The sequence below is a fragment of the Rhipicephalus microplus genome, unplaced genomic scaffold (genome assembly GCF_043290135.1).
Source record: "Rhipicephalus microplus isolate Deutch F79 unplaced genomic scaffold, USDA_Rmic scaffold_397, whole genome shotgun sequence".
Classification (NCBI taxonomy): Eukaryota; Metazoa; Arthropoda; class Arachnida; order Ixodida; family Ixodidae; genus Rhipicephalus; species Rhipicephalus microplus.
This window is the reverse complement of record NW_027464961.1, coordinates 52,501-67,500: the sequence shown is the minus strand read 5'-3', so window position 1 is coordinate 67,500 and position 15,000 is coordinate 52,501. Positions and strand designations below refer to the sequence as shown.

The 15,000-nt window shown below is 62.5% G+C and overlaps 2 non-coding genes across 2 annotated transcripts; both read right to left on the bottom strand.

Annotated features, from left to right (window-relative positions):
* Positions 1-531: 531 nt before the first annotated feature.
* Positions 532-684, bottom strand: LOC142794315 (5.8S ribosomal RNA). Its single transcript, XR_012892243.1, has one exon. It is a non-coding gene; the product is annotated as a 5.8S ribosomal RNA (ribosomal RNA).
* Positions 685-2,403: 1,719 nt separating this feature from the next.
* On the bottom strand, positions 2,404-4,218 carry LOC142794305 (small subunit ribosomal RNA). Its single transcript, XR_012892237.1, has one exon. It is a non-coding gene; the product is annotated as a small subunit ribosomal RNA (ribosomal RNA).
* Positions 4,219-15,000: the final 10,782 nt, after the last annotated feature.

Below are 15,000 nucleotides of genomic sequence, written 5' to 3'. Positions count from 1 at the left end.
CTGCGCTTTGCGCGCGAACGTTCCCTGTTCGCGCGGCAAAGCCTGGAGGAGGCACGGCCCCGCAGCGTGTTCGAGCGCCCGGTCTACGGGACACCCTGCTTACTTCGAGGGCAACAAGCGCAACGCAAGGCTGCGATCTCGCGCACTTTGCGCACGGCTGGAGAAGCTTTGCTGGCCGGCTTTCGCTCCTCGTGTTTACCGTGCGTTAAAGTTGCGCGTCCGTGGCTCTCGCAGCTCTTGCGCGCCCGGTCGCAGAGAGGAGTACGCAACCTCGACCGCACTTTCCCTGCAGGCTTCCTTCCGACTCGAAGTCCTGCGGCGGTCTCAACGAGGTGCCACATCCTCAATGCAGTCGGTCGCCCCCGTTTCGGTTGGGCTCTGGCACGACGGTCGCCACCGTCTCGCCCTTGAGTGGCCGCTGTTGGCGCTCGCTGTGAGGTGTTCAGCGTGCTGTCCGTGTTGCCGACGCGGTCAAAACGAGTCGACGGCTCACGTTCCCTTGTGCGCCGAAGGCTCTCTTGATATGTGATCCGACCCTCAGACAGACGAAGCCAAGGGAAGACCCAAGGCCGCAATGTGCGTTCAAAGAATCAGTGCTCAGTGTGTCCTGCAATTCACACCAAGTCTCGCAGCTGGCTGCGTTCTTCATCGACCCGAGAACCGAGTGATCCACCGCTTAGAGTCGTGAAAAAGTGTTTGTTCAATTCCGTACAGTCAAAACCAAACGTTTCTGGCACTCGGCCAAACAGTGGCCAAGAAGGGCGCTTTTCAGCGCACGCTTGGACTCCAAAACTCTGCCGCGCCTTTTTCGGCTGCCGCAAATCGAGCAAACGGTGTGTTTCGGACGGCGTTTCGCTTTCGCTACTTGCGAGTGCTTTCGTGGTCCACCCCTCTATAAATACTCGGGAGGCGTCGAAGCCGGTTCTCCAAGCCGGACCCGTAGGTATCGTTGTGTGCTCGCTCTCATTGGCCCGCCTAACCAGAAAATGCCTGCGGTACACCCATTTGGATAAGAGTGCACGCAGATGCGGGCCTCGACGGCTACACATTTCCTCGGGCGGCCGCCTCCCGGCCTCCGTGGAGCGCGGGATGCACGGTCCCATCGACAAGCCTCTCCCGTTTTTACCGTGGCGTCGCGGTTCACCACGGCAGGCGGGTCGGTCTCCTCCGCATAAAAAGGGGGACCCCCGCTTTTTGTTCCACGAAATCGCACAAGCTTTTTTCGCATCCACGGTTTGCCACCGCACACCAAAATGCCGATCCGGCTGCCTACTTTAGCCAACAGGTGGAGCCAGGCGCGCCGTACTTGCGCGGCACTTCCCACGTCCACCGAAGTCGGTGCCAAGGACCACTTTCGGCGCCGGAGCCGCGTACGAGCCTACTCGAGGCGGAAGAACGAAGCCAGCAAGGGCCTGGCCGCAAGTGCGTTCAATTGTCGGGACGTCCAAGTCCCTCGTTCTTCCGTGCTTCCTCTTTCGGCAAGTCGTTGCGGCACCTTCCCAAAGCGCGCAGACCCGCTAATCGCGACGAGCGCGACGTGGCCGTGCCGCCTTTCCCTCGGCAGCAAGCAAAACGCCTGGCAACGTCGACGCTCCCCTAACCGCGATCTCGCACCGTGTTTCGTGTGGCGAATTCAAAAGCCGGCCGGCGCTGCTGCAACCATTACGGTCGGTACGCATACGCCGCGGAGGGCGGGACGGTCATCGGAGCGTGCGGTTCCTCCATCGAGTACTGCGCACCTCGGCCGTCGCATCGCCGTGCCATGACCGGCCGCGCGTCAACGCGAACCGGTGCCAGCGAGATCCCTCGCCTGCAAGAACCGACCGGCAGCCTCCGTCACCCGAGGACGCGGAGGCGCTTGCCGCGGACGGCGGGACGGTATGCACTGGTGCACAGCGGACCCGTCACATCGCCAGTTCCTTGACCGACCGCCGACGCTTGTGCCGTTCCTCTCGTACTTGGCAGTCGCCGCGCGATTGTCGGGTCTCGTTCTTGCACGCTCGAACGGTCGGGAGGGCACTCGGCTGGCGTTTCGGGAACGCGCAGCCTCGCCTTCTACCGACGTAACCACGACTCGCCGTTCGCGCTCCGCCGCTCCTGTTTACAGTACTAGGCGGTCCCGCAGCGGTCGGGTCGCGCATTTCGAGCGCTTCGAGCCACGGTGCAGTGGCGGGTCGAAAGCCGACCTATGAGTGCGTTGCGCCGTTTGTACCCGCGTCCGCCACCTGGCCGACCGTCCAAGGTCGCGGTGTTGGCGTCCGCTGGGCGCAACAATTTGTCACGGGGTGCCGCTCCACATTCAGGCAGCCCCGTGGGGAAAAGCCGACCCCGCGTCCAAACGGGGTCAGCGGCAGAAAGTGTCGGGTGCAGACGCAGCTGAGGCGCTCACCCTTCACAATCCGTTAATGATCCTTCCGCAGGTTCACCTACGGAAACCTTGTTACGACTTTTACTTCCTCTAAATGATCAAGTTTGGTCATCTTTCCAACAGACCGGCGCAACCGAAAGGCCGCGCCGGACATCGGTCCGAAGACCTCACTAAATCATTCAATCGGTAGTAGCGACGGGCGGTGTGTACAAAGGGCAGGGACGTAATCAACGCGAGCTTATGACTCGCGCTTACTGGGAATTCCTCGTTCAAGGGGAACAATTGCAAGCCCCTATCCCAATCACGAAAGAAGTTCCACGGGTTACCCAGTCTTTTCAGACAGGGATAAAGACACGCTGCTTCCTTCAGTGTAGCGCGCGTGCGGCCCCGGACATCTAAGGGCATCACAGACCTGTTATTGCTCTGTTTCGTGCGGCTAGGAGCCGCTTGTCCCTCTAAGAAGGTTGTAAGGTGCTGGGAACCCCGCACCTATTTAATAGGCTAGAGTCTCGTTCGTTATCGGAATTAACCAGACAAATCGCTCCACCAACTAAGAACGGCCATGCACCACCATCCACCGAATCAAGAAAGAGCTCTCAATCTGTCAATCCTCCCAGTGTCCGGGCCGGGTAAGTTTTCCCGTGTTGAGTCAAATTAAGCCGCAGGCTCCACTCCTGGTGGTGCCCTTCCGTCAATTCCTTTAAGTTTCAGCTTTGCAACCATACTTCCCCCGGAACCCAAATACTTTGGTTTCCCGGAAGCTGCCCGCCGAGTCATTTGAGTAACTCAGGCGGATCGCTGGTTGGCATCGTTTATGGTCAGAACTAGGGCGGTATCTGATCGCCTTCGAACCTCTGACTTTCGTTCTTGATCAATGAAAACATTCTTGGCAAATGCTTTCGCAGTAGTTCGTCTTGCGACGGTCCAAGAATTTCACCTCTAGCGCCGCAATACGAATGCCCCCGTCCGTCCCTCTTAATCATTACCTCGTATTCCAAAAACCAACAGAACAGAAACGAGGTCTTGTTCTATTATTCCATGCAAGTTTATTCAGGCGACTCGCCTGCGTTGAGCACTCTAATTTTTTCAAAGTAAAAGCACCGGCCATCTCGAGGCACACAATGAAGTGCACCAAGAAAGAACCGGCATGATGTTCAGTCCGAGCCGTCGCATCGGGTAGATGCACTACTCGTCTGGAACTGAGATCCAACTACGAGCTTTTTAACCGCAGCAGCTTTAGTATACGCTATTGGAGCTGGAATTACCGCGGCTGCTGGCACCAGACTTGCCCTCCAATTGATCCTCGTTAAAGGATTTAGAGTGTACTCATTTCAATTACGGGGCCTCAAAAGAGTCCCGTATTGTTATTTTTCGTCACTACCTCCCCGTGCCGGGAGTGGGTAATTTGCGCGCCTGCTGCCTTCCTTGGATGTGGTAGCCGTTTCTCAGGCTCCCTCTCCGGAATCGAACCCTGATTCTCCGTTACCCGTAACAACCATGGTAAGCAAGTAACCTACCATCGAAAGTTGATAAGGCAGACACTTGAAAGAAACGTCGCCGGCTCGTGGCCATGCGATCAGCACAAAGTTATCCAGAGTCACCACACAATACGGGCCGAAACCCGATCGATCTTGGTCTAATAAAAGCACCCGTTACCCAAAGGGCTCCAGGCTCACTGCATGTATTAGCTCTAGAATTGCCACAGTTATCCAAGTAGGAAGAAACGATCTAAGGAACCATAACTGATTTAATGAGCCATTCGCGGTTTCGCCTTATTTCGGCATGTACTTAGACATGCATGGCTTAATCTTTGAGACAAGCATATGATTACTGGCAGGATCAACCAGGTAATCGTTCGACTGCGCGTCCGTCCTCGCCTTCGGCGGGCCGGACGCAGTCTGTGTGCGGCGGAGGCCACCTTCAGGCGCCCCAACACGCTTATTTTGCACTCCGAGATGACGGCGTTCGAGCTCGCTACGGCACAACCTTCCCGAAAGACGAGTGGGAGCCGTGCGGCAAGAAGCACGTTCATGCTCGCTCTTTTTCGTTGCATCGACTCGGTCGCGCCGTGCGGGTTGCCCAAGCCCGCTGCACTGTCGGTGGACCGGCCGGAACTAGCAACGGAGCCGAGACTGCAAAGCCGCCAGACGACGGGTCACGCCCGCGTCTTCGGCGCTTTCGCATCTGAATCGCCCGAGGACGACACGGAACACACCTCGATATCGTGGTAAAACGGCACCGTCCGACAACCAGCCCCTAACGCATCAAGCGGATGAGGCTGCAGACGACTGCCGTGGATTCCCCTGGAGCAGACCCGAGGACACGCTTGACGAGGCCGAAGCCCGCCGCATATCAGACACCCGGTCGCTTTCGCGTACGCCGCTCACGAGAACCCCCACATAATAGCAGCGATAAGTACCCAGACCTCCTTGGGCACTAATACGAGCGTACTCGAGAAAATTTCACCGCGGGTGTGCCCCGAAACGTGTGGCACGTTGAGCGTGCCACAAGTCTACGTCGCTCTCAAACCCGCCGAGGTCGTAGAATTTGCGACCCTACTCACGAAATTCCCACCGAGGATACGGCCGCAAACGTACCGCACCTTGGGTAGGCCACGAGTTTGTGCAACACTACGCTGACGGCACAGCACCGAGGTCGTGCGCGCACGCACGGGAAAATTCCGCCGCGGTTTCTGCCGAAAACGTGAGGCACCACGACTCTCCGCAAGTTCGCGTCGACTGCGAAAGACCGAAGTCGTGAACGACGTGTCCGCTACTCGCCGCCGACACGCTGGACACCAAACGTACAACGACTCGACGGCGTCGTAGAGGCCCACGACGCGGTTTTCCTTAACGACGTCTCGGCGTGGCACCGACAGGTTAGAACGGCCGACCAACGTTCCCTGTCCGCCGTTCGGCTCAGTCGAAGGGCTCGGCGACTTCGGCAACGCTGCGAAGCCGCACGGTGACGCACGCCATGTCCCCATTTTTTTTTTTTTCTTTCTGCGTCTGCCGGGGTGCCCCTATAATAGCAGCGATAAGCACCCAGACCGCCGTGGGTCGCTCGCCCCGGCTGACGTGGTTTTTCGTACTCCTGCGGCGGTCGCCGTCAAGCACGTCCAAATACGCTACTTTCGTGGGCGCATTCACGCTCTTTCGCTTCGCCGGAGTGCCAGCACTCACTCTGCCAAAAACGGCGAACATCCGAGCGGCGGTTCCCACTTTTGCGTCGGCGTCGCAAACCCCGCCCCGGCAGACGAGGTTTGCCGTACTCGTGCGACGGTGGCCGGCGGGCACGTCGAAAGACGCCGATATCGTGCGCGAATTGGCGCACCTTGGCTTCACCGGAGTGCCGCCACTGACTCCTCCAAAAACGGCGAAGATCCGAGCGGCGCTTCCCACTTTCGCATCGGCGTCCCGAACTCCGCCCCGGCTGACGCGGTTTACCGTACTCGTGCGACGGTCGCCGGCGAGCACGTGGAAAGACGCCGATATCGTGCCCGAATCGGCTCCGTTCGGCTTCGCCGGAGTGCCAGCACTGGCTCGGCGAAAGACGACGAACATCCGAGCGACGGTTCTCACTATTGCGTACGCGTCGCAAACCCCGCCCCGGCAGACGCACTTTGCCGTACTCGTGCGACGGTCGCCGGCGAGCACGTAGAAAGACGCCGATATCGTGCCGGAATCGGCCCCGTTTGGCTTCGCCGGAGTGCCAGCACTCACTCGGCCACAAACGGCGAACATCCGAGCGGCGGTTCCCACTTAGCCGTCGGCGTCCCGAACTCCGCCCCGGCAGACGCGGTTGCCGAGCTCGTGCGACTAGCGACCGCGAAGCCGTCTCGCGACGCCGCTTTCGTGCGCGGCTCCCACTGCGACCTGGGTCACCCGAGGTCGACGAGCAAGAAAGAATGTCGAAAAAAAATTTTTTTTTTTTTTGCGTCTGCCGGGGTGCCCCTATAATAGCAGCGATAAGCACCCAGACCGCCATGGGTCGCTCGCCCCGGCTGACGTGGTTTTTCGTTTTCCTGCGGTGGTCGTCGTCAAGCACGTCCAAACACGCCACTTTCGTGGGCGCATTCGCGCTCTTTCGCTTCGCCGGAGTGCCAGCACTCACTCTGCCAAAAACGGCGAACATCCTAGTGGCGGTTCCCACTTTTGCGTCGGCGTCGCCAACCCCGCCCCGGCATACGCGGTTTGCCGTACTCGTGCGGCGGTGGCCGGCGGGCACGTCGAAAGACACCGATATCGTGCGCGAGTCGATGCTTCTTGGTCTCGCAGGAGGGCCGCCACTCACTCCTGCAAAAACGGCGAAGATCCGAGCGGCGCTTCCCACTTTTTCGTCGGCATCGCAAACCTCGCCCCGGCAGACGCGCTTTGCCGTACTCGTGCGACGGTCGCCGGCGAGCACGTCGAAATACGCCGATATCGTGCCCGAATCGGCCCCGTTTCGCTTCGCCGGAGTGCCAGCACTCACTCGGCCAAAAACGGCGAACATCCGAGCAGCGGTACCCACTTAGCCGTCGGCATCCCGAACTCCGCGCCGGCTGACGCGGTTGCCGAGCTCGTGCGACTAGCGACCGCGAACGCGTCTCGCGACGCCGCTTTCGTGCGCGGCTCCCATTGCGACCTGGGTTACCCGAGCTCGACCAGCAAAAAAGAAGGTCGAAAAAAAATTTTTTTTTTCTGCGTCTGCCGGGGTGCCCCTATAATAGCAGCGATAAGCACCCAGACCGCCGTGGGTCGCTCGCCCCGGCTGACGTGGTTTTTCGTACTCCTGCAGCGGTCGCCGTCAAGCACGTCCAAATACGCCACTTTCGTGGGCGCTTTCGCGCTCTTTCGCGTCGCCGGTGTGCCAGCACTCACTCTGCCAAAAACGGCGAACATCCTAGTGGCGGTTCCCACTTTTGCGTCGGCGTCGCCAACCCCGCCCCGGCATACGCGGTTTGCCGTACTCGTGCGGCGGTGGCCGGCGGGCACGTCGAAAGACACCGATATCGTGCGCGAGTCGATGCTTCTTGGTCTCGCAGGAGGGCCGCCACTCACTCCTGCAAAAACGGCGAAGATCCGAGCGGCGCTTCCCACTTTTTCGTCGGCATCGCAAACCTCGCCCCGGCAGACGCGCTTTGCCGTACTCGTGCGACGGTCGCCGGCGAGCACGTCGAAATACGCCGATATCGTGCCCGAATCGGCCCCGTTTCGCTTCGCCGGAGTGCCAGCACTCACTCGGCCAAAAACGGCGAACATCCGAGCAGCGGTACCCACTTAGCCGTCGGCATCCCGAACTCCGCGCCGGCTGACGCGGTTGCCGAGCTCGTGCGACTAGCGACCGCGAACGCGTCTCGCGACGCCGCTTTCGTGCGCGGCTCCCATTGCGACCTGGGTTACCCGAGCTCGACCAGCAAAAAAGAAGGTCGAAAAAAAATTTTTTTTTTCTGCGTCTGCCGGGGTGCCCCTATAATAGCAGCGATAAGCACCCAGACCGCCGTGGGTCGCTCGCCCCGGCTGACGTGGTTTTTCGTACTCCTGCAGCGGTCGCCGTCAAGCACGTCCAAATACGCCACTTTCGTGGGCGCTTTCGCGCTCTTTCGCGTCGCCGGTGTGCCAGCACTCACTCTGCCAAAAACGGCCAACATCCGAGCGGCGGTTCCCACTTTTGCGTCGGCGTCGTAAACCCCGCCCCGGCAGACGCGGTTTGCCCTACTCGTTCGACGGTCGCCGGCGAGCGCGTCGAAAGACGCCGATATCGTGCGCTAATTGGCGCTCCTTGGCTTCTCCGGAGTGCCGCCACTCACTCCTCCAAAAACGGCGAAGATCCGAGCGGCGTTCTCCACTTTCGCATCGGCGTCCCGAACTCCGCCCGGGCTGACGCGGTTTACCGTACTCGTGCGACGGTCGCCGCCGGGCACGTCGAAAGACGCCGATATCGTGCCGTAATCGGCCCCGTTTGGCTTCGCCCGAGTGCCAGCACTCACTCGGCCAAAAACGGCGAACATCCGAGCAGCGTTTCCCACTTTCGCATCGGCGTCCCGAAGCCCGCCCCGGCAGACGCGGTTTGCCCTACTCGAGCGACGGTCGCCGGCGATCACGTCGAAAGGCGCCGAATTCGTGCACGAATCGATGCTTCTTGGTCTCGCAGGAGGGCCGCCACTCACTCCTGCAAAAACGGCGAAGATCCGAGTTGCGCTTCCCACTTTTTCGTCGGCGTCCCGAAGTACGCCCCGGCTGACGCGGTTTACCGTACTCGTGCGACGGTCGCCGGCGGGCACTTCAAAATACGCCGATTTCGTGGGCGCATTCACGCTGTTTCGCTTCCCCGGAGTGCCAACACTCACTCTGCCGAAAGCGGCGATCATCCGAGCGGCGGTTCCCACTTTTGCGTCGGCTTCGCAAACGGCGCCCCGGCAGACGCGCTCGTGCGACGTACTCGTGCGACGGTCGCCGGCGAGCACGTCGAAAGACGCCGATATCGTGCTCGAATCGACCCCGTTTCGCTTCGCCGGAGTGCTGCCAGTCACGGCGCAGAAAACGGCGAACAAGTGTTTTTTTTTTTTTTTCCTAGAATTTGTGTTATAGAAGGCACATTTGATATCGGACGATAATTTTCAACTTTATCACGCGCACCGATTTTCGTGTAGAGGTTTGCAAGTTTATGGGAATTTCTCCACTTGGAATAATGCGATTTAGTAGTACTACGAGAACTTCATGGATGTACTCAAGGGTACGGGGCAAGTCAGTTACGTCAACACCTGCAGATTTTTTACACTTCAAACTGAAAATTGTTGGTTGTGAGTCCTCGTGTGATATTAAAGGCCGATTCGCTAACACATAGAACAAAGAAAGAAAGGAAGAAAAAACGCCCGCGCTCGCTCAAGAAACCTGGGTTCGCAACAAGTGGCAACAACAAGCAACCGAGCGAGTGCGCCAAAACCCGTGGCGGCCGAACAAACGCGAAGTCCCAACCGCGTCAGCCGGGGCGGCACGGGACAGGAAAAATCACTTCAGCCGGGGCGGCGGGGCACCGAATAAACCTCGTCACCTCGTCGCAGGATAAAAGAGGAAACAAAAAGTCTAAACAGCGTCTGCTGGAGCGAATGCGTAATAAAACAACAACAACAACAAAAAAAAAACACCCGCGCTCAAGAAGTCTGCAATCCTCACAAAAGGCGACTGTGACCGAGCAGCGTCAGCCGGGGCCGTGCGGAAACGGAAAAACCGCGACTACCGGGGCGTCGAGGCACCGAAAAATCCACTTCAGCCGCGGCGAAAAAAAAAAACAAAAAGAAAGACGGAGGGGGGGGGGGGAACCACGTCTGCCGGGGCGAAGGAAAAAAAAAACGCGTCTGCCGGGGCGAGCCCGGGTGCGGCACCACCGGGAAAACTGTGGCAAACAGACATGGCGATCGAGTGAGTGGGCCGCCAGCCAGGCTCAGCCAAAAAGTGCAAAGTCCGAACTGCGTCAGCCGGGGCGGCAAAAACCGCGTCAGCCGGGGCGGCGCAAAAAACCGCGTCTGCCGGGGCGGCACGAAACCGCGTCAGCCGGGGCGGGGCGAAAACTGCGTCAGCCGGGGCGAAAAGAAAAAAAAAAACGCGTCTGCCGGGGCAAGCCCGGGTGCGGCACCACCGGGAAAACTGTGGCAAACAGACATGGCGATCGAGTGAGTGGGCCGCCAGCCAGGCACAGCCGAAAAGTGCAAAGTCCGAACCGTGTCAGCCGGGGCGACGCAAAAACCGCGTCAGCCGGGGCGGCGCGAAAACCGCGTCAGCCGGGGCGGCACGAAACCGCGTCAGCCGGGGCGGCGCGAAAACTGCGTCAGCCGGGGCGGCGCGAAAACCTCGTCAGCCGGGGCGAGCGAAAAGGGGGGGGGGGGGGGAACCACGTCTGCCGGGGCGAAAGAAAAAAAAAACGCGTCTGCCGGGGCGAGCCCGGGTGCGGCACCACCGGGAAGACTGTGGCAAACAGACATGGCGATCGAGTGAGTGGGCCGCCAGCCAGGCTCAGCCCAAAAAGTGCCAAGTCCGAACTGCGTCAGCCGGGGCGGCAAAAACCGCGTCAGCCGGGGCGGCGCGAAAACCGCGTCTGCCGGGGCGGCGCGAAAACTGCGTCAGCCGGGGCGAGCCCGGGTGCGGCACCACCGGGAAAACTGTGGCTAACAGACATGGCGATCGAGTGAGTGGGCCACCAGCCAGGCTCAGCCAAAAAGTGCCAAGTCCGAACTGCGTCAGCCGGGGCGGCAAAAACCGCGTCAGCCGGGGCGGCGCAAAAAAACCGCGTCTGCCGGGGCGGCACGAAACCGCGTCAGCCGGGGCGGCGCGAAAACTGCGTCAGCCGGGGCGAAAGAAAAAAAAAACGCGTCTGCCGGGGCGAGCCCGGGTGCGGCACCACCGGGAAAACTGTGGCAAACAGACATGGCGATCGAGTGAGTGGGCCGCCAGCCAGGCACAGCCGAAAAGTGCTAAGTCCGAACTGCGTCTGCCGGGGCGGCACGAAACCGCGTCAGCCGGGGCGGCGCGAAAACCGCGTCTGCCGGGGCGGCACGAAACCGCGTCAGCCGGGGCGGCGCGAAAACTGCGTCAGCCGGGGCGAGCCCGGGTGCGGCACCACCGGGAAAACTGTGGCAAACAGACATGGCGATCGAGTGAGTGGGCCGCCAGCCAGGCACAGCCGAAAAGTGCTAAGTCCGAACTGCGTCTGCCGGGGCGGCACGAAACCGCGTCAGCCGGGGCGGCGCGAAAACCGCGTCTGCCGGGGCGGCACGAAACCGCGTCAGCCGGGGCGGCGCGAAAACTGCGTCAGCCGGGGCGAGCCCGGGTGCGGCACCACCGGGAAAACTGTGGCAAACAGACATGGCGATCGAGTGAGTGGGCCGCCAGCCAGGCACAGCCGAAAAGTGCTAAGTCCGAACTGCGTCAGCCGGGGCGGCAAAAACCGCGTCAGCCGGGGCGGCGCAAAAAACCGCGTCTGCCGGGGCGGCACGAAACCGCGTCAGCCGGGGCGGCGCGAAAACTGCGTCAGCCGGGGCGAAAGAAAAAAAAAAAACGCGTCTGCCGGGGCGAGCCCGGGTGCGGCACCACCGGGAAAACTGTGGCAAACAGACATGGCGATCGAGTGAGTGGGCCGCCAGCCAGGCACAGCCGAAAGGTGCTAAGTCCGAACTGCGTCTGCCGGGGCGGCACGAAACCGCGTCAGCCGGGGCGGCGCGAAAACCGCGTCTGCCGGGGCGGCACGAAACCGCGTCAGCCGGGGCGGCGCGAAAACTGCGTCAGCCGGGGCGAGCCCGGGTGCGGCACCACCGGGAAAACTGTGGCAAACAGACATGGCGATCGAGTGAGTGGGCCGCCAGCCAGGCACAGCCGAAAAGTGCTAAGTCCGAACTGCGTCTGCCGGGGCGGCACGAAACCGCGTCAGCCGGGGCGGCGCGAAAACCGCGTCTGCCGGGGCGGCACGAAACCGCGTCAGCCGGGGCGGCGCGAAAACTGCGTCAGCCGGGGCGAGCCCGGGTGCGGCACCACCGGGAAAACTGTGGCAAACAGACATGGCGATCGAGTGAGTGGGCCGCCAGCCAGGCACAGCCGAAAAGTGCTAAGTCCGAACTGCGTCTGCCGGGGCGGCACGAAACCGCGTCAGCCGGGGCGGCGCGAAAACCGCGTCTGCCGGGGCGGCACGAAACCGCGTCAGCCGGGGCGGCGCGAAAACTGCGTCAGCCGGGGCGAGCCCGGGTGCGGCACCACCGGGAAAACTGTGGCAAACAGACATGGCGATCGAGTGAGTGGGCCGCCAGCCAGGCACAGCCGAAAAGTGCTAAGTCCGAACTGCGTCTGCCGGGGCGGCACGAAACCGCGTCAGCCGGGGCGGCGCGAAAACCGCGTCTGCCGGGGCGGCACGAAACCGCGTCAGCCGGGGCGGCGCGAAAACTGCGTCAGCCGGGGCGAGCCCGGGTGCGGCACCACCGGGAAAACTGTGGCAAACAGACATGGCGATCGAGTGAGTGGGCCGCCAGCCAGGCACAGCCGAAAAGTGCTAAGTCCGAACTGCGTCAGCCGGGGCGGCAAAAACCGCGTCAGCCGGGGCGGCGCAAAAAACCGCGTCTGCCGGGGCGGCACGAAACCGCGTCAGCCGGGGCGGCGCGAAAACTGCGTCAGCCGGGGCGAAAGAAAAAAAAAAACGCGTCTGCCGGGGCGAGCCCGGGTGCGGCACCACCGGGAAAACTGTGGCAAACAGACATGGCGATCGAGTGAGTGGGCCGCCAGCCAGGCACAGCCGAAAAGTGCTAAGTCCGAACTGCGTCTGCCGGGGCGGCACGAAACCGCGTCAGCCGGGGCGGCGCGAAAACCGCGTCTGCCGGGGCGGCACGAAACCGCGTCAGCCGGGGCGGCGCGAAAACTGCGTCAGCCGGGGCGAGCCCGGGTGCGGCACCACCGGGAAAACTGTGGCAAACAGACATGGCGATCGAGTGAGTGGGCCGCCAGCCAGGCACAGCCGAAAAGTGCTAAGTCCGAACTGCGTCTGCCGGGGCGGCACGAAACCGCGTCAGCCGGGGCGGCGCGAAAACCGCGTCTGCCGGGGCGGCACGAAACCGCGTCAGCCGGGGCGGCGCGAAAACTGCGTCAGCCGGGGCGAGCCCGGGTGCGGCACCACCGGGAAAACTGTGGCAAACAGACATGGCGATCGAGTGAGTGGGCCGCCAGCCAGGCACAGCCGAAAAGTGCTAAGTCCGAACTGCGTCTGCCGGGGCGGCACGAAACCGCGTCAGCCGGGGCGGCGCGAAAACCGCGTCTGCCGGGGCGGCACGAAACCGCGTCAGCCGGGGCGGCGCGAAAACTGCGTCAGCCGGGGCGAGCCCGGGTGCGGCACCACCGGGAAAACTGTGGCAAACAGACATGGCGATCGAGTGAGTGGGCCGCCAGCCAGGCACAGCCGAAAAGTGCTAAGTCCGAACTGCGTCTGCCGGGGCGGCACGAAACCGCGTCAGCCGGGGCGGCGCGAAAACCGCGTCTGCCGGGGCGGCACGAAACCGCGTCAGCCGGGGCGGCGCGAAAACTGCGTCAGCCGGGGCGAGCCCGGGTGCGGCACCACCGGGAAAACTGTGGCAAACAGACATGGCGATCGAGTGAGTGGGCCGCCAGCCAGGCACAGCCGAAAAGTGCAAAGTCCGAACCGTGTCAGCCGGGGCGACGCAAAAACCGCGTCAGCCGGGGCGGCGCGAAAACCGCGTCAGCCGGGGCGGCACGAAACCGCGTCAGCCGGGGCGGCGCGAAAACTGCGTCAGCCGGGGCGGCGCGAAAACCTCGTCAGCCGGGGCGAGCGAAAAGGGGGGGGGGGGGGAACCACGTCTGCCGGGGCGAAAGAAAAAAAAAACGCGTCTGCCGGGGCGAGCCCGGGTGCGGCACCACCGGGAAGACTGTGGCAAACAGACATGGCGATCGAGTGAGTGGGCCGCCAGCCAGGCTCAGCCCAAAAAGTGCCAAGTCCGAACTGCGTCAGCCGGGGCGGCAAAAACCGCGTCAGCCGGGGCGGCGCGAAAACCGCGTCTGCCGGGGCGGCGCGAAAACTGCGTCAGCCGGGGCGAGCCCGGGTGCGGCACCACCGGGAAAACTGTGGCTAACAGACATGGCGATCGAGTGAGTGGGCCACCAGCCAGGCTCAGCCAAAAAGTGCCAAGTCCGAACTGCGTCAGCCGGGGCGGCAAAAACCGCGTCAGCCGGGGCGGCGCAAAAAAACCGCGTCTGCCGGGGCGGCACGAAACCGCGTCAGCCGGGGCGGCGCGAAAACTGCGTCAGCCGGGGCGAAAGAAAAAAAAAACGCGTCTGCCGGGGCGAGCCCGGGTGCGGCACCACCGGGAAAACTGTGGCAAACAGACATGGCGATCGAGTGAGTGGGCCGCCAGCCAGGCACAGCCGAAAAGTGCTAAGTCCGAACTGCGTCTGCCGGGGCGGCACGAAACCGCGTCAGCCGGGGCGGCGCGAAAACCGCGTCTGCCGGGGCGGCACGAAACCGCGTCAGCCGGGGCGGCGCGAAAACTGCGTCAGCCGGGGCGAGCCCGGGTGCGGCACCACCGGGAAAACTGTGGCAAACAGACATGGCGATCGAGTGAGTGGGCCGCCAGCCAGGCACAGCCGAAAAGTGCTAAGTCCGAACTGCGTCTGCCGGGGCGGCACGAAACCGCGTCAGCCGGGGCGGCGCGAAAACCGCGTCTGCCGGGGCGGCACGAAACCGCGTCAGCCGGGGCGGCGCGAAAACTGCGTCAGCCGGGGCGAGCCCGGGTGCGGCACCACCGGGAAAACTGTGGCAAACAGACATGGCGATCGAGTGAGTGGGCCGCCAGCCAGGCACAGCCGAAAAGTGCTAAGTCCGAACTGCGTCAGCCGGGGCGGCAAAAACCGCGTCAGCCGGGGCGGCGCAAAAAACCGCGTCTGCCGGGGCGGCACGAAACCGCGTCAGCCGGGGCGGCGCGAAAACTGCGTCAGCCGGGGCGAAAGAAAAAAAAAACGCGTCTGCCGGGGCGAGCCCGGGTGCGGCACCACCGGGAAAACTGTGGCAAACAGACATGGCGATCGAGTGAGTGGGCCGCCAGCCAGGCACAGCCGAAAAGTGCTAAGTCCGAACTGCGTCTGCCGGGGCGGCACGAAACCGCG